At 48.1% G+C, this 16227-nt stretch overlaps 1 protein-coding gene across 3 annotated transcripts in view; it reads right to left on the bottom strand.

Annotated features, from left to right (window-relative positions):
• Positions 1-16227, bottom strand: part of LOC127052745 (uncharacterized) — a 74308-nt gene that overhangs the window by 54444 nt on the left and 3637 nt on the right. Inside the window, exons 1-3 of one of the 3 annotated variants that reach the window (XM_050956691.1) lie at positions 15347-15965; positions 3981-4176; positions 1033-2196 (exon numbers count right to left, since the gene is read on the bottom strand). The gene's annotated coding sequence lies outside the window, so the exon portion shown is untranslated. Of the gene's footprint in view, positions 1-1032; positions 2197-3980; positions 5322-15346; positions 15966-16227 lie in introns of those variants that run through there. The other 2 variants (XM_050956688.1, XM_050956690.1) reach the window with 2 other exon arrangements.

Here is a 16227-nt window from a genome sequence, read left to right as displayed (position 1 = left end):
CATGAGCTCAGAAAACACGTCATCACGAGTGTGGTTTTTATCACCTAATCTGCGATAATCGCTGGGACAGAGAGTATGGGGGAGCATAGAGACATTTGCGCCTGCGGGGGGATAAAAAGGAAGAGTAAAGCTAAGGTGATACATTTCTGAGAACAAAAGGGAGACTCTTTCACAGTGAATCAAGCAATTCACAGCAGACAGCACATGTACCTTTAGGTACAAGGTTGCATTTTGCCCTTTATATTGAGTGCCTGCTGGTATGGTGACACATCACACATGGCTGGGCAACAGAATTCAGTTTCCAGACAGCCATGGTAAGCCAAAGAGTACGCAGGTTTGGCTTTTAACGCCTTCATAACATGTGGGAATGTTTTCAAACTGCAGGACCCTACTTTCCCATAGGAAGCAATGCCGAATGGGTTTGCCATTTAAAAGGAGGGGCTGTGGTTTTCGGGTGGATGTGCAGCACATACCTTCCTCCACCCCTCCGCATGGCTATTTGGGATGACCCCTTCACCACTCTCCCCACCGTATGACTATTCTCAGGGATTATCCTTTTTAGCCAAGTGCAAACAGCCCAGCATGAACGGGCTCCTTTTACTGTTCTCTTACAAAAATCCCCCTATTTCAACCAGGTGACCATGAATGATATCACTCTCCTGAGGCTTACACAGAAAGATAAAGACCAAATGTTGCTTGAATGCGACCAAAACCCAGGACCATTCGCTGCCATGCTTTGTGCTGCAATGATTTCAGACCACTTGCTACTGGCTTGGTGTGGTAAAGTGTCCTACCGTGGAGGACAAAATAAGGCAGCCCTCCCCAGAAATCTTCTGCAAAGACTTTCAGAGTACCTCCAGGACAGCTTCATGGAGATGTCCCTGGAGGATTCCCGCTCCATTCCCAGACACGTTAACAGACTTTTCCAGTAGCTGTACTGGCTGCAAATGCATCCCAAGTCTTCAGGGCAAATCAAACATTAAACACTATTGCTTTTAAACCCCTGTAGTGTAGTTACAAATGTGCACTCACCAGAGGTGCCTTCTCTGCCTTCAGGGTCGGGAATCCCACCTTGGGAGGGTATTGACTCCAGGGTGATGAAAAGGTCCTGGCTGCTGGGGAGAACGGATTCTCCACTTGCCTGCTGTGCATTCTCCTTCTCCTTCTCCATAAAATCCTCCTCCATGTTGTATGAGACTCCCCCCTTGCAAGTGTCCATGGACAGTGGTAGGATCCCCCCTAGAATCTCATGCAGCTGATCATAGAAGCGGCATGTATGGGGCTCTGACCCAGAGAGACCGTTTGCTTCCTTTGTCTTTTGGTAGGCTTGCCTGAGCTCCTTGACTTTTACACAGTACTGCTGTGTGCCCCTCTTGCAGCCTCTTTCCACCATATCCTGTGCGAGTTTGGCATAGATATCAGCATTTCTTCTTTTTGATCGGAGTTCGGCCTGCACAGATTCTTTTCCCCATACAGCAGTCAGATCCAGTGTCTCCCATTTGCTTCATGCTGGAACTCGTTTGCGATTCTGGGGGGACTGCATGGACACCTGTGCTGCTGAATGCTGCTGAGCTCGCCACGCTGGCCAGATAGGAAATGAAATTCAAAAGTTCCCAGGCCTTTTTTTGTGTACCTGGCTAGTGCATCGGAGTTGAAAGTGCTGTCCAGAGTGGTCACATTGGAGCACTCTGGGATAGCTCCCGGAGGCCAATAACATCAATTTGCATCTGCACTATCCCAAATTCAACGCAAGTCAATTTTATGCTACTCCCCTCGCCGGGGAGGAGTACAGCAGTCGATTTTAAGAGCACTTTATGTCGATGGAACGTAGTTGCTTGTGTAGACACATTCATTATAAAATCGACCTAACGTGGCTAAATTTGACCTAACCCTGTAGTGTAGACCAGGGCTAAGTGTGCAGTGTTGTTGGAAGCGCTGGGCGCACTGGTGGGGCCAGTCTCAGGGGCAGGCCCTGTGGGGGGCCATGTTGTCCTTCAGTTCCCCTGTTGCCGCGGCACCTGTGGCACCTTCACCCCGGCCTACTCCAGTGAGGAACTCTCCAGCCAGTGCTAGCATTCAAAGCTGTTTGTCCTGGTGGAAGTCTGCAATGAGCCCTCTCTGCAATTCCTTGAGAATGACCCATGCAGGCCCATGGATGCTGCCTCCTTGTTCTTATCCAGGAGACTTTGATACCTGCTAGGATAAAGAGGGGAGCTGTTCAAATAATCCACTCTAGCTCAGCCATAGGGCCAGATGCAGGAATTGCTGGGTGAGATTCTTTGACCAGGTTATGCCAGAGGCCAGACTGGATGATGAGAATGGGCCTTTGTGGCCTTCACATCTATGGGACATGAGATATTTGGGGCAGATACTGTATCTCACTGCATATCTATGCAGTGCCCAACACAACAGGGCCCTGATCTTGGTCACTGTGTGTCTGTGAAGTGCCTGGCCCACAGGGCCCGGAGTTAATTTGGGGCCTGTAGGCGCCACCATAACATAAACAATAGACTGAATAAGGCCAGGAAAATGTGTGCAGAATGCACTGTAGCAAGGTCACCTTTGGCTAAAAACCATATGGCAGAGCCCAACAAAAAATGACAAGTTAGTTTTGGAAAAAATGCTGGAGTTGTTTTCAGTTCACAGGTTTCCAAACAGACTCATTTATTGTTTTTCCTAAATTCTTGGTGGAACATTTTTATACGAAATATTATAAAATATGTTAGTGAGATTTTTCATTTACAAAACACTCAACTTTTGCTAAATAAAATTTTTCCATTTACCTTAAGCAGTTTAAATGACCCTTTTTATGACATTTACAATAATGTTTTGATTAAAAAAATGAAAATTTTGAGAAATAAAAAAAAGTTTTTCAATGGAAAAAAAACTTTTCTTTTGAAAAATTGTCATCAGCTCTCCTCCCTCAAGGACTTGGGGAGCAATGCAGAGAGATGTGGAGTCTTAGATGTGTTCGGAGCTGAGGCCCTGGCAAGTTGGTGGCCTCGGAAACCAGTTAAAAATTAGCCCAGTGACACATTTCCACAGGTTGAAGGACTCTGCACTAAGCTTTGACTCTCTGTTGCCATGACTAGGGCCTTGTTAACTTCCCCTCCATTCCAGATTGGGCCTAGTGTCACACCAATCCCAATTACAAGATGTCCAGCAACAATGGAAACCTAAGAGTTTGATTTACACTGACCATGGCTACTGTTGTGGCTACTTTTCCAACGTGTACATAATTTCTCTCATCTACCTGAGGCCCTCACTGAACCCAACCAACACTCAGAATGACCCCCTGTCATAGTATAATTCCCAAATCTGGACCTTAGCGTCCAGGATATGGGTACTAGCATAAAGTCCTCTAAGCTTAATTATTAGCTTAGATTCTGTAGCGCTGCCACCAATCAGGAATTTTTAGGGCCTGATACCCTCTGGTCCCCCCAAAACCTTCCCAGGGGACCCCAAGACCCAGATTCCTTGAGTCTCACAACAAAGGGAAATAAACCATTCCCTCCCACCTCTTTACCTCCTCCCAGATCTTTCCTGCCTGGGTACACTAGGAGATACCGTGAATCAATTTCTTGAAACACAACACAGAGAGATCAAGTTTCTTTCTCCCCCTCACCCAGAGGCAATACAGATTCAAGCTGCCTGAATCTAACACAAAGAGGAAATTTACCTTTCCCTCCTTGCTTCCCACCGATTCCCTGGTATATACAGACTCAATTTCTTTGAGCCTTAATTAGGAGAGAAAAATCAACAGGTCTTACAAGCAAAACTTTTAATTAAAAAAAAAAGAAAAAAAGTAAAAGGTTTATCTCTGCACTTTAGATGGTAAACAGTTACAGTGTCTTTCAACTTATAAACAATAAAAAGAAACTTTCTCCAGCAGAAACACAATTTAAGCTACTTCCAGCAAGTACACATATGCAAATGGAAAAAAACAAATTAAAAGACTATGACCGCCTTTTCTTACTTACAATTCTGAATAGAGAAGAGACTGTAGCAGGGAGATTGGCAGAAACCTGGTTGCACCTCTAGCCCCATCCAGGACCCAGAGAGAACAAAGCCAAACCCAAAACCCACAAACAAAGACTTCCTTCCACGAGATTTGAAAGTATCTTGTCTCCTGATTGGTCCTCTGGTCAGGTGTTTGCAGATCACTGTTTGTTAACCCTTTATAGGTGAAAGAGACATTAACCATTAGCTGTCTGTTTATGACACCCCCTACTCCGGAGCCCATTACAACCTCCTCCCAGCCCATTCATCTACCACCACAGCACACCCAGAGAGACGCACACCAAACCATACACACCTAGACACAGAGACATGCATCACACCGCTGAGAATAATTTCTGGATTCACACACTGCACCATCCGGAATGGCTCTTCCCCGCGGCCTCAGTGGGATGGACGCATTCGCTGCCCAGGCCTCCCATCCCCACCTCAGGCACAGCCTCTGAAGTGGTGCAAAGGCCATTTCCCAAAGACAATCTTATGTGCTCTGCAGGGTGGTTGGGCCACTCCACCCACCCTGTGGATCACATGATGTGCCCCCAGCTGGGACCCTCCCCACCCCTGGCACTACCATACAGTCAATCCCCACGTGGCTGAGGGAGTATGCTGTGGGAAGTTTTCCTGGCAGGGTCTCCTTATTACTCTGTGGTCTCAATTGCTGTCTCCCCTTTGGACTATCCTGAGAACCTCCTATGTGGTTCCCCATCCTGCTCCAGAGTCCCTCTCCCCCATCCACCCTTGCACGGGGCCCTTGTCCCCTGCTGACATGGAAAGAATCCAGATGTAGGCCAGTCCATGAGCTGTGGGGACTGGATTTACTTTTTTAAAAGATATGTTTTAATTCAAAAAGAATTATTCTGGGAGCGTTTTGTGGCCCATGTTATGTAGGCAGTCAGATTATATGATCACAATGGTCCCTTCTGGCCTTGGAATCTATGAAGCTATTAAAAAAATTGGAAATGGTGCAGAGAAGAACCAGAAAAATTATTTGAGAGTTGGAGAAACTGCCTTACAATGAGAGAATTAAAGAACTCAGTTTGTTAACTTGATTGCAGTATACCTTCACAGAAGACCATACTGGATAGTAAAGGACTGTTTAATCTAGTGGAGAAAGGCAGAACAAGAAGCCATGACTGGAAGCTGAAGCCAGACACATTTGAATTTGAAATAAGTCCCCACTTTAACAGTGAAAAGGATTAGCCATTGGGATAAACTCCCAAGGGAAAAGATGGATTCTGCATGGATTTTTCATGCCTTCAAATCCAGACTGGGTACCTTTCCGGCTGTGTTAGCCAAACACAGGTAACTGGCTCAACATAGGGGTAATTAAGTGGAATTCTATGGCCTGTGACATACAGGAGGTCAGACTGGATGATCTAATGGTCTCTTCTGGTATTAACGTCTATGATAATCCATTTCAAGAGAGGATGGATCCTAAATCAGAGCCTGCACAGAGACTTACTTCACAGCCAGGACATTGATGGAGTCTTTCCCTCTGTGGGGAAGCTCTGAAGGCTGATGGAGCCTGAGCTCTAACTAATGCTCACCCCTCAGCCAGGATGTTGATGGGGTCTTTCCCTCCCTGGGGGATTCTCTGCTTACTGATTTATCAATTTATCCAATTTATCAACATCCTTCTTGAATTGTGGGCACCAGAACCGGACACAGCATTTCAGCAGCAGTCGCACCAGGGCCAAGTCATTTTCCAAGTTTCAATGATTTCTATGTTTAGTGTTCACGGAAACCATTGCTGAAAACCCAGGCTCACAGAAATAAAGCAAATGAGTGCAACACTTTCACAGCTTTATCATTGGGTTCTTCATACTCTCCTTTAATTGAAATCCTGGTTTGGTAGCATGTGATCACTTGACAATTTAAGAGATTTTCTTGAGCTGAGACACGTAAAGTTGGAATGGAGTCAGCTGTTCCTGAGAACCAGTGTAGAATCCATTTGTTATCTGGAGATTCATGTTCAACTCCAGGAATATGTTAATCAAAATGGAAATACAATCCATACATATGAGTTAATATTTGGTCTTCAATAGCATTTTGATCACTTTCACTCTGTTTCTTTATAAAGCTGGACTGGAAACAATGGAACTGTTTAGGTAATTTCCTTTTCAATGTGGCGTCTCCATGGATAAAGCTTCTTCCTGAGTCCCCTGACTTGCTCTGTCATATCGAGTATATCTGTATTCCCATCCTGAAGTGTTAGGTTCAGTGCACTCAATTTGCCAAATACTTCCACCAGGTAAATGATCATAGTCAAGACATCCACAGTACACAGGCAATCTGCAAGATCTGTTTTCCCAAGGAGGAAAATTCTGATTTCATTACACAATGCAAAGCTGTGGCGGGGAGCCCAAAGGAGCCCTTTAAATCCCACCCGCAGCTTTGGCAGCTGAACTGGGGCCGGCATTTAAAGGGCCTGGAGCTCCACGGTGGCTGGAGCCTTGGGCCCTTTAGTTCGCCCCAGGGGCTACCAGCCACCTCTGCAGCTGGGAGCCCCCTGAGTGATTTAAAGGCCCTGGGACTCCCAGCCACAGCTGGTACCCCGGGGCCTATAAATCTTGAGGCCATGCCTCTTCTGGATGAGGCCCATCTCCCCGCCCCATGACTGTGGCCGTAACGGTAAGTCCTGTGAGTTACTTTCACCCCTGTTAATTCTACACATCTATTGCTTCTGGGAGTACAAGGGTCTCGCCAATGGTGTGTGCTTGTTTGTATTTTGCAATTCGCATGCCCACAACATAAGAATCTTCTAAGTCTCTTTGAAAGGTGGTTGCTTCTTTAGGCATCCCCACCACTACACCCTCTTCCCGCTTTAATTCTTCTTATTTCTGAAGGGGAAAATAAATCACAACTCTTGTTTACAAATTCTGGGTGTTTGGTTTCTAAATGTCTCTGTAGTAGACCTGGCCTCATACTTTCATTTGCTAACAATTGAAAACAAATGCCATATTATGGTATGGCCTTTCCACAGTAATATGGAGACACAAAAATCCAAACATAATGTAACTATTATCGTATTGTCTGCTTTCCTTCCTTGTCTGTTCATTATCATCTTCAGTCAAATGTTTGCTATGTGTAGGCTTAGCACTTGGTAAAAATCATTCCTTTGTAAAGAGTCACAGATTCCAAGGCCAGAAAGGATCATTATGATAATCTAGTCTGACCTCCTGTGTAACACAGGCCACGGAACTTCCCCAAAATAGTTTCTAGAGAATATCTTGTAGAAAACATCCAATCTTGATTTTAAAAATTGTCAGTGATGGGGAATCCACCACGACCCTTGGTAAATTGGTTAATTGTCCTCACTTAAAAAAAAATTACTCCTTACTTCCAGTCTGAATTTGTCTAGCTTCAGCATCTAGCCATTGGGTCATGTTAGACCTTTCTCTGCTAGATTGAAGAGCCCATTGTTAAATATTTGTTCTCCAGATAGATACTTATAGACTGTGTGATGGGATATGCATACCCCGCACTAGGCAAGAAAGGGTTAATCCCACACTATGGGCAGAGGAAGTCCCACCCCTCAGACCATGCTGGGCATGCTTCAACTGCTATGCTGGTATACAGGACAGCAGCCCAGCTCACTCTGGGCTGGTCACCAAGGAGGAAGGATGCTTGGTGGAGGCTCCAGCCCAAGAACCACTACAGCCCTTGCCTGCGGGAGCTGGAGCTCCTGAGACCCAGAACAGAGACCTGTTGCCTACAACTGACCATCTGGAGGCAGTGTCCCAGGGAGTTACCTGCGCCAAGGAGCCTGGAGACCCTGATGTCACATGGTGGGAGGTGGCCCAGGGAGGTGGAGTGAGTGGTATCTCTCACCCGTATAAGGTCAGCATGTTGCAGTAGGATCCCCACTGAATGGGTGTTGAATGCACTCACTGCTGACAGGGTCCTGTCAGTGGAGTCAGGCGGGCCCACTACCTCACTACCCTGGGACTCTCTACCCCAGCCGCCACCCCCATTGGGTGGTGGTCCCTGGATCTGGCCACTAGGCCACGCAGCCCTGTACTTGAGGGCTGCTAGATTGACTCCAGTCACTAGGCTACATAGCCCTGAACCCAAGGGCAGCCACTTTGACTCTGACCATTGAGCCGCACTGCCTTGAGTCCCAGGGCCCTAGTCTGGCAGACTGTAACCACGGTGCCACCACATCCACAGTCCACCCTAAAGGGGGACAGAGTATGCATACACTGCCACAGACTGTAATCAAGTCACCCCTTTACCTCCTCTTTGTTAGACTCAAGGAGCGCAATCTATTTAGCTTATCACTCTAAGGCCTGGTCAAAAGTAGAAAATTAGGTCAACATAACTATGTTTTTCAGGGGTGTGAAAAACACACATTCCGAGCTGCACAGTTGAGCTAACCTAAGTCCCTATGTAGACAGTGCTAGGTTGATGGCAGAGTTCTTCCATCAACCTGGCTACTGCCTTTCAGAGAAGTGGATGACCTACACCGATGAGAGAACCCCTTCCGTTGGTGTAGATAGTGTCTACACTGAAGTGCTACAGTGGCACAGCTGCAGCACTGCAGTTGTACGGATGTTGACTTTCAAGGGTATACAACCCCTAAGGTAGGTTTTCTAATCCCTTAAGCATTCTTGTGGCTCTTCGCTGAAACCTCTCCAATTTATCCACATCCTTGAACTGTGGACACCAGAACTGGACATGCTATTCCATCAGCACTCGCCAACATGCATGATTCTCTTCCCTCAGCCCCTTTCCCCCATCTGCTCGTGCTTCTGCTTCTGCTAATGATGACAGCACTGGAACCCTCTCTTTGCTCTCTGCTCCTGCAGGGGGCTTTCAGCCAAGGGACTTCCTGCTGAATGTTTCCACCCGCATGGAATCTCTCTGCTGAAAGCCCCCTGCAGGCACAGAGGACACAGAGAGGTTCCCACCCAGCCCTTGCACCAGCATAAGTTGCAAACGCAAAGACAGGGCCAGATTAACTTTTTGTGGGCCCCCATGTAGTCATTGTGGGCTCCGAGTGTGGGCCTGGTGTGGCAGTGCCATTGGTGCCATAGTATACCTGGTACTGAATCTCAGAGACATTTTTCATTTTGATCACACACCTCAACATGACTATATGCATTGCCATAAACAGCTCCCTCAGCCCCCAGTTTTTCCCATTGAGCTGTACACCCATGTGGGTTTACCAGTGTTGACAGTGAGCAGAATTTTCACAGTGGTCAGGGAAACCCCACCGATTTATCTCCTTCCTCATTCAGACCTTCTATAGCCATGTCTCCAGTACCCGCCTATGTCACCAGTCACTGTATGTGGTCCTAGTCTCAGCTCAAAATTCTAAAGCAGATACCTGATCAGTTCTGACAAATCCCTCCCTCAGCACCCGTCCTGCCATGTGAGCAAGCCACTAGCAAAAACCATTTCCCAAAAGTGAGGACTTAGCCCTTGGGAATCTGAAAACACCAGCCTTTCTCCCTCTGCTCCCATTTACATGCTAGTCTGCTACCTGCTCACCACTACCTCTCCTCATACTTATTTCCCTTCTACTTTGGACATGCTCCCCAGCCAGCTGGAAGCTTTCATTGCAAGCCTGACCTGCTTCCTCTTTCCCTGCTCCTCTTGACGTTCCTTTCCTACTGATGACCTCTGTTCCTTCAGGTTAACTCCACTTTCTTTATCTGCTCCTAGCTTCATGGCCCCCAGTAGTCACAGAGCCACCTGCAGCTTCTCTGGCTATAGCCATGGGGCCAATTGACAGAGGTCAGCCTCAGCTAGCTGCAGGGAGGAGGAATAGCTCAGTGGTTTGAGCATTGGCCTGCTAAACCCAGGGTTGTAAATTCAATCCTTGAGGGGGCCATTTGGGGAAAAAATCTGTCTGGGGATTGGTCCTGCTTTGAGCAGGGGGTTGAACTAGATGATCTCCTGAGGTCCCTTCTAACTCTGATATTCTATGATAGCTGCAGCTGCTAGCAAGGGAGCGGTGGCAATTCCAAAGCTGAGCATGCTCGAACCTTGCAACAGAAGCACTAGGGACTCTAAATCCTCAGCACTGCCCCTAGGCAGCTACAGACTCTGCAGTTAGGCACTTCCTTCCTCTAGGCCATGGCTTTAAGTACCTGAGATGCCCATCACCTGCAGCAGAGGCCACCAGTTCCCACACACTCCTCAGCCAGCACATAGTTGTGCAGCCTGAATCATTTTGGAGGCTGGGGTGCCAGGAGGTTCCCATCCCTGAGCGGCAGCTCTGCAACAAGCTCACATGCTCCCCTCCGCTGTGGAACCAGGACCCTGTGATGACAGAGGGTTACCCTGTGTATAACCAGTTCTGTTCAAAGCCTCTTGAAGTGAGTGAGAGTCTTTTCATTGTCTTTAATATGCTGCGTATAGAAGCAAAGGCCCCCATTCTAGACTCTAGGAGCAAAGTGCATTCTATACGGCACTGGTTTACTATTGTAACAGGACCGTCTCACATTACCTAGTGAATAAGGAACACCTCCTACATCACCTAACTTTTTCTGAGAGGTTTCCCACCCAATTACTTAATGTGAACCTGCTTCACTTACAAGGGCTGAATACATCAGGTAGGACGGTCACAAAAGCAAGGCACTTCTGAATGCAGTAAGAATTTTTGATGTGCACAGAACACAGACAGGACTGGTTCCTGCATGGTTACAGAACTGAAGTACAGTAGAACCATTTTCAGCTTGTGTGATTGGAGGATATTTGCATCCACATTATAAGACTTTCCTCCATAAATGAAGAAAAGCTGAGGTGCAAATTTGCCAGTGCAATATCACTGTCTTCCTTTTAAACAAACGAAACTAAAAAAAAAATGGCAATGGCTGTTGAAAATAGCAATTCCAGTCCTAGTTAGCACTGGGAAGACCCCAGCATTTGTTGCTCAATTTTATCCTACTACTTCTACAGCAAATTACAGTGGATCAGTATATTCGATTTGGGAGAAATGAATAACAGCTGCCCAAACTGAGTTTGAGCCCTCCTGAATTTTGAGGGTGTTCAAATCTGGAAGGCACGAGATAGATTTCCTTTCTGAATATTGGATAAATCTGGAAAGGAAAAGTCAATTTCTGCTTCCATGGCTCAGATGTGGAAATCCTCCTGCGTGCCTGGTACTGTACCTAAAGCTGCCCAGGTCCAGTAGACCCTCCCCTCCCTTACTTTTCATTTTAACTTCTCCTAATGGGGTCCACATACCTCCCTTGCTAGGCTTCAGACAGCGGGGTGCACTATCCATTCATTTCACCCAGTTCCTTCGTTGGGGGTGCCAGGCGAGGTCACACCAGCATCCCTAACCCAGTCTGGGGAAGTCTTCTGAGGGTGATATCTTCTACTCCTTGGGCACACTTGTTCCCCATTCTCACTGCCACCCCCTTCTAGCAGCCAGCTCTCCATTCACAATAAGCTGCAATGAATGGGGTCTCAGCTTCTCCCCTCCCTCCCCCTCCCTTTCCTGTTGATAGTGGCCAAGGGAATGCTGGGAAACGTAGTTCCTGCTCTGCTCCAGGGCAGGCTCTTTAGGCAGGGAGCTGGCCAAGGAACTACAGCTCCCATGCTGGATCCTGTTGCTTGGAGGCTTTGCTTGTGCAGTGCTGTGAGAGGGGAGGAAACGAGTGTTATGGGCTCCCTTCTGAGCTTGGACTCGATGCCGTTGTAAATCTGGTACTTCCCAAAGATAAGATGCAGGTAATTTTTAAGCCTTGTTTAATAATGTCATAATAATAATAATAGTAATTAATAATTAATAATAAAAAAGGCTATCAAAAATTTTCCTGCAAACATTTGTGGCTGGCTCTCCCATGAACTGGCTCCCCAAGGAAGCCCGTGGCTCACAGTTCGGGACACATTCAAGGATGGTGATTTCAATCTCTGCTTACATAACAACAACTACACATCCTTGTTGCATGCCCAACCCCCTGAGCATGATGGGAATAATAGGCCAAAATGTTATTCACTTGCCTCTTCCCTAGTCAACGTCACTTACAGGGTCTCCGTCATGCATGGATTTTCTGATGGCTAATGCAGGCTCAGAACTGACTGAAGCTTTCCCCCCCACTCAGGACATTTGTAGGGTCTTTCTCCAGTGCGCAAACCAACCAAAGATATTCCCACGCTCAGGACATTGGCAGGATCACTCTCCTGTGTGGATTCTTTGGTGTTCAGTAAGGGGTGCCCGCTGGTGGATGCTCTTCCCACATTCAGGGCACATAGAATATCAGGGTTGGAATGGACCTCAGGAGATCATCTAGTCCAACCCCCTTCTCAAAGCAGGACCAATCCCCAGACAGATTTTTTCCCCAGATCCCTAAGTGGCCCCCTCAAGGACTGAACTCATAACCCTGAGTTTAGCAGGCCAGTGCTCACACTCTGGGCAGTTATAGGGTCTCTCTCTTGTGTGGATTCTCTCATGTCTGAGAATGCATGAGCTGCCACAGATGCTTTTCCCACATTGGGGGAACTGGTGGGGTCTTTCTCTTTTACATGGCTTCACCAGTGCTCAATAAGGTGTGCATGGTGTAGCTTTTCCCACAGTCACTGCATGTGTTGGGTCTCCCTCCAGTGGGGATTCTCTGAGGAGTAGTTCCTTTCATTTTCTTGGCCACTCTGCTCCTGTGAGTGGATTTATTCCCTCTCTTTCCTGGCTGGTTTCCCTGTGTGCCTCTCTACCCTGTGCTGACTCTCCTGGGCTTCTCTCTGCTTAGGACGGTGGGAAATGTTCCCCTTTGCTCTTCCTGATATCATCCCATGCCATTCCACTTGCTCAGTGCCTTCCTACTGAGGAGACTTCTCCTTGTTTTCACTCACTGTCCAACCTGGTGCTGGGACAGAGAGAGAGAATCCAGACAAGGGAAAGGGAACCTCAGAAAAGGGAATGGGAAAGACAGGATCTGTGACACAGGGACGCACTGGTGCCAGCTGGCAAAAAAAAAAAAAAAGGTTTTGTCAGGGATCTTCTTGGTTGGATATGTGCATAATAGTTCACCGAAAGGTGGCATGTTGAGTTCTCTACCAAGAGCCAGTAGCCCACTGGTTTTCATAAACATTGCAAAATGTATATATGGATAATATTTAAGGAGTTATGTATCTATACTGAGAATTATGGTGTTAAGGTCTTGGAGTTCAGATAGGTCGCCAGGAGATGACATACTTCGGAGATGTTCCTTTCAGGCAGGAGGTGACCTGACACTTATCTCCCTGTTTGGCCATTTGTGTATTGTATATTGTATATGCATACTGAGCATGACTTACTAGGAGAGGCTGAGGGAACTAGGATCATTTAGTTTGCAGAAGAGAAGAATGAGGGGGGATTTGATAGCAACCTTCAACTACCTGAAGGGGGGTTCCAAAGAGGATGGAGCTCGGCTGTTCTCAGTGGTGGCAGATGACAGAACAATGAGTAATGGTCTCAAGTTGCAGTGGGGGAGGTTTAGGTTGGATACTAGAAAACACTATTTCACTAGGAGGGTGGTAAAGCACTGGAATGGGTTACCTACGGAGGTGGTGGAATCTCCTTCCTTAGAGGATTTAGTTGGTGTTGGTCCTGCTTTGAGCAGGGGATTGCACTAGATGACCTCCTGGGGTCCCTTCCAACCCCCTTCTAAGAGCCAGGTGAGAACTGAGTGACTGTGAAATCTACAAGAGAAGAAATCTACAGGAAGAAACAACTGTGAGGAGGGGAGGGGTGTCCTGTTCTTGAGTATAGAAAAAGGGTTGGTCTGGTATACCCTGGAGTTCCAAAAAGACACATTGAAACCATCACCTAGGGGGCAAACCGACAGTATGATTGTCTCACGAAAGGAGGGCCACAGATTGGACTAGATGACCTCCTGAGGTCCCTTCCAACCCTGATATTCTATGACTCTATGTAAGCACTGCAGGGATTTTGGGTGAACAATAAATTTATGAGACATGAGAATATCTTGTTAATTAGATTTAGGTTCTAGATTGTGAGTTACGATTTTATTTTATATGTACCCATTTGTTCCCAACACTTCTACTTGCTACTACTTGGATCTCTGTGCTTTGTTAAATAAACGTATGCTTGAGTTCACTATAAACAAATCTAAGTGCTATGATTTAAGCAGAGCAGTGACCTGAGGTGAAACTGGTAAGCTGGAGTATACTGCTCCTTTGGAAGCCGCAGATCAGTGACTACTGTGTGTGTCCAGTGGACTCTGGGAGGACATCGGTGAGGGGGTGCTGTCTGCCTATTGCTAACCTGCAGAGTGACGGGGGCCTGTGAAGCCAAGAGGGGAGTGCTTGTGTTACCTGTGGCTGATAGCACTGTGGAGCTGGCCCCCGGCAGGCACAGACAAAGCTTCCTCACACTAAGGGCGGGTGGTAGCGAGCTGCCTCACAACCCAGGGTGACCCAGGAAGTGTCAAAGCATCAGACCCAAATGACTGCTGGGGAAATTGAGCTATCAGGCACTGAACCCCAAAGTCCCTTTCCAATCAGAGATGGAGCCAGGGATCAATTCTGCTGCCATGTCCCACCTGAATATAGATGAAGGGAGGGGCTATAGCAGGGGCGGCCAAACTTACCGACCCTTCGAGCCACATACGACAATCTTCAGAAGTTCAAGAGCCGGGGCACAGCTGCTAGAGTTCAGCCCCGCTCCTGCTGAAGCCCCAAGCTCTAGCAGGTGTGTCCTGTGGGGATGGAGCCCTGAGACCCTCTTCCTTACTGGGCAGAAGCCCCTAGCCCTGCCACCTCGCTGCAAGGCAGAGGTCCTGACATCCCCCCCCGCCCCAGTCTGGTAGGTGGAGAATGGAAGCTGGCATGGGGGCTCCGCAAGCTGCACTTTACCTGTCAAAGAACTAGATGTGACTTGCAAGCCACGGTTTTGGCCACCCCTGGACCACTGCCAGTGAGTGAATCTTTCCCTGCTAGAGCCTCTCCTCACCATGCCCTCCCAGCCCTGGACGGGCAGTGCATGCCTCCGCCAGCATCCCCAAGCACAGGGCAGGCCACCCCAGCGCCTCCAGCCTTCCCCCGCCCCCCGAGCACCAGGCAGCTCGACCCCGGAACCCAGGGTTCCCCAGCCACCCCAAGTCCCGGCCACCCTAGCCCAAGCCCCAGCACACTGCTTATGTGAAGAGGAGCAGCCTGCCTGGGCTGGGACCAAGGGGAAGGGCAAGCAGGGCTTTGGGGAGGAGCATGGGCGGGGCCATGCCGGGCTGTTTAAGGAGGCACAGCCTTCCCCACCCTATGCAATGCACCACCCATGCCCTGGACTATAGGGTCAGAAAGGACAGGTGAAAACCCACGAGTGATGTTCACCATTAAGATACAAAAATTGGTTTCTGAGTCAGTTCAGCCAACACCTCACCTGTGTGGGTGTCCTTTGGGATCTCCCTTTCCTTGTAGCCCTGGAGAGTATGTCAGGTTTGAAAATCAGAAAGCCTGCCTGGGCAGCAAGGAAACAAGTGTGGATCATGTGGGTTAAGGACAGTGTTATTCCAGACCCAGCAGCTGAATGGCCCAACCAGAGAGGCTCCTTCTTTGCCCCCACCCTACAAGAACTGGGCTACAAGTGGTATAATACCCCATGATGCACTCATCTGGAGCAAGGCTACTGAATGTTTCCTCCCACAAGGAATCTCTCTGCTGAAGGAGTGGAGAGGCTTTCAGCAGCAGAAAAGTAAGACGCAGACTCATAGATAAAATGTAGATTATTTTTAAGCCTAGTTTGATAGCCTTTTAGGAGGTTAAAATTAGGGGCATACCTATTAAACAATTTTCCCAAATACGCGTGGCTGGCTCCCCCAGGAACCTTTCATGGCTGCCAGTTTGCCATGGCTCACACGGCTTTACATGGTCCAGGATGGTGATTTCATTCTCTGCTTACATAACTACTGCATGCCCTGTTATGTGGCTACTCCAACCTTGCCCAACCCTGTGAGCCGGGCCATCCCTAGGGGAGTGCGTGGCCCAATACATTAGAAACTCAATGCCTATCTTCCAGGGGGTGCTCCCCTCTGGCTCCATCCAGGCCCTGCCCCCACTCCACCTCTTCCCTCAAAGCCCTACCCCTGCCCTGCTTCTTTCTGCCACACCTCTTCCCCACCCCTTCCCTGCCCAGATATGCCCCTTCCCCAAGCGTGCTGCACCTTTGCTCCTTCCCCCTCCCTCCCAGCGCCTTCTGATGCTGCAAAACATCTGCGGTGGAAGGGGGAAGTGCTGATCAGCGGGGTCTCCCAGCAAGGAGAG

This window comes from Gopherus flavomarginatus, chromosome 5 (genome assembly GCF_025201925.1).
Source record: "Gopherus flavomarginatus isolate rGopFla2 chromosome 5, rGopFla2.mat.asm, whole genome shotgun sequence".
In the NCBI taxonomy this organism is placed as follows: domain Eukaryota; kingdom Metazoa; phylum Chordata; order Testudines; family Testudinidae; genus Gopherus; species Gopherus flavomarginatus.
Note: the sequence above shows the minus strand (reverse complement) of the source record. Positions and strands in the feature narration are given on the sequence as shown.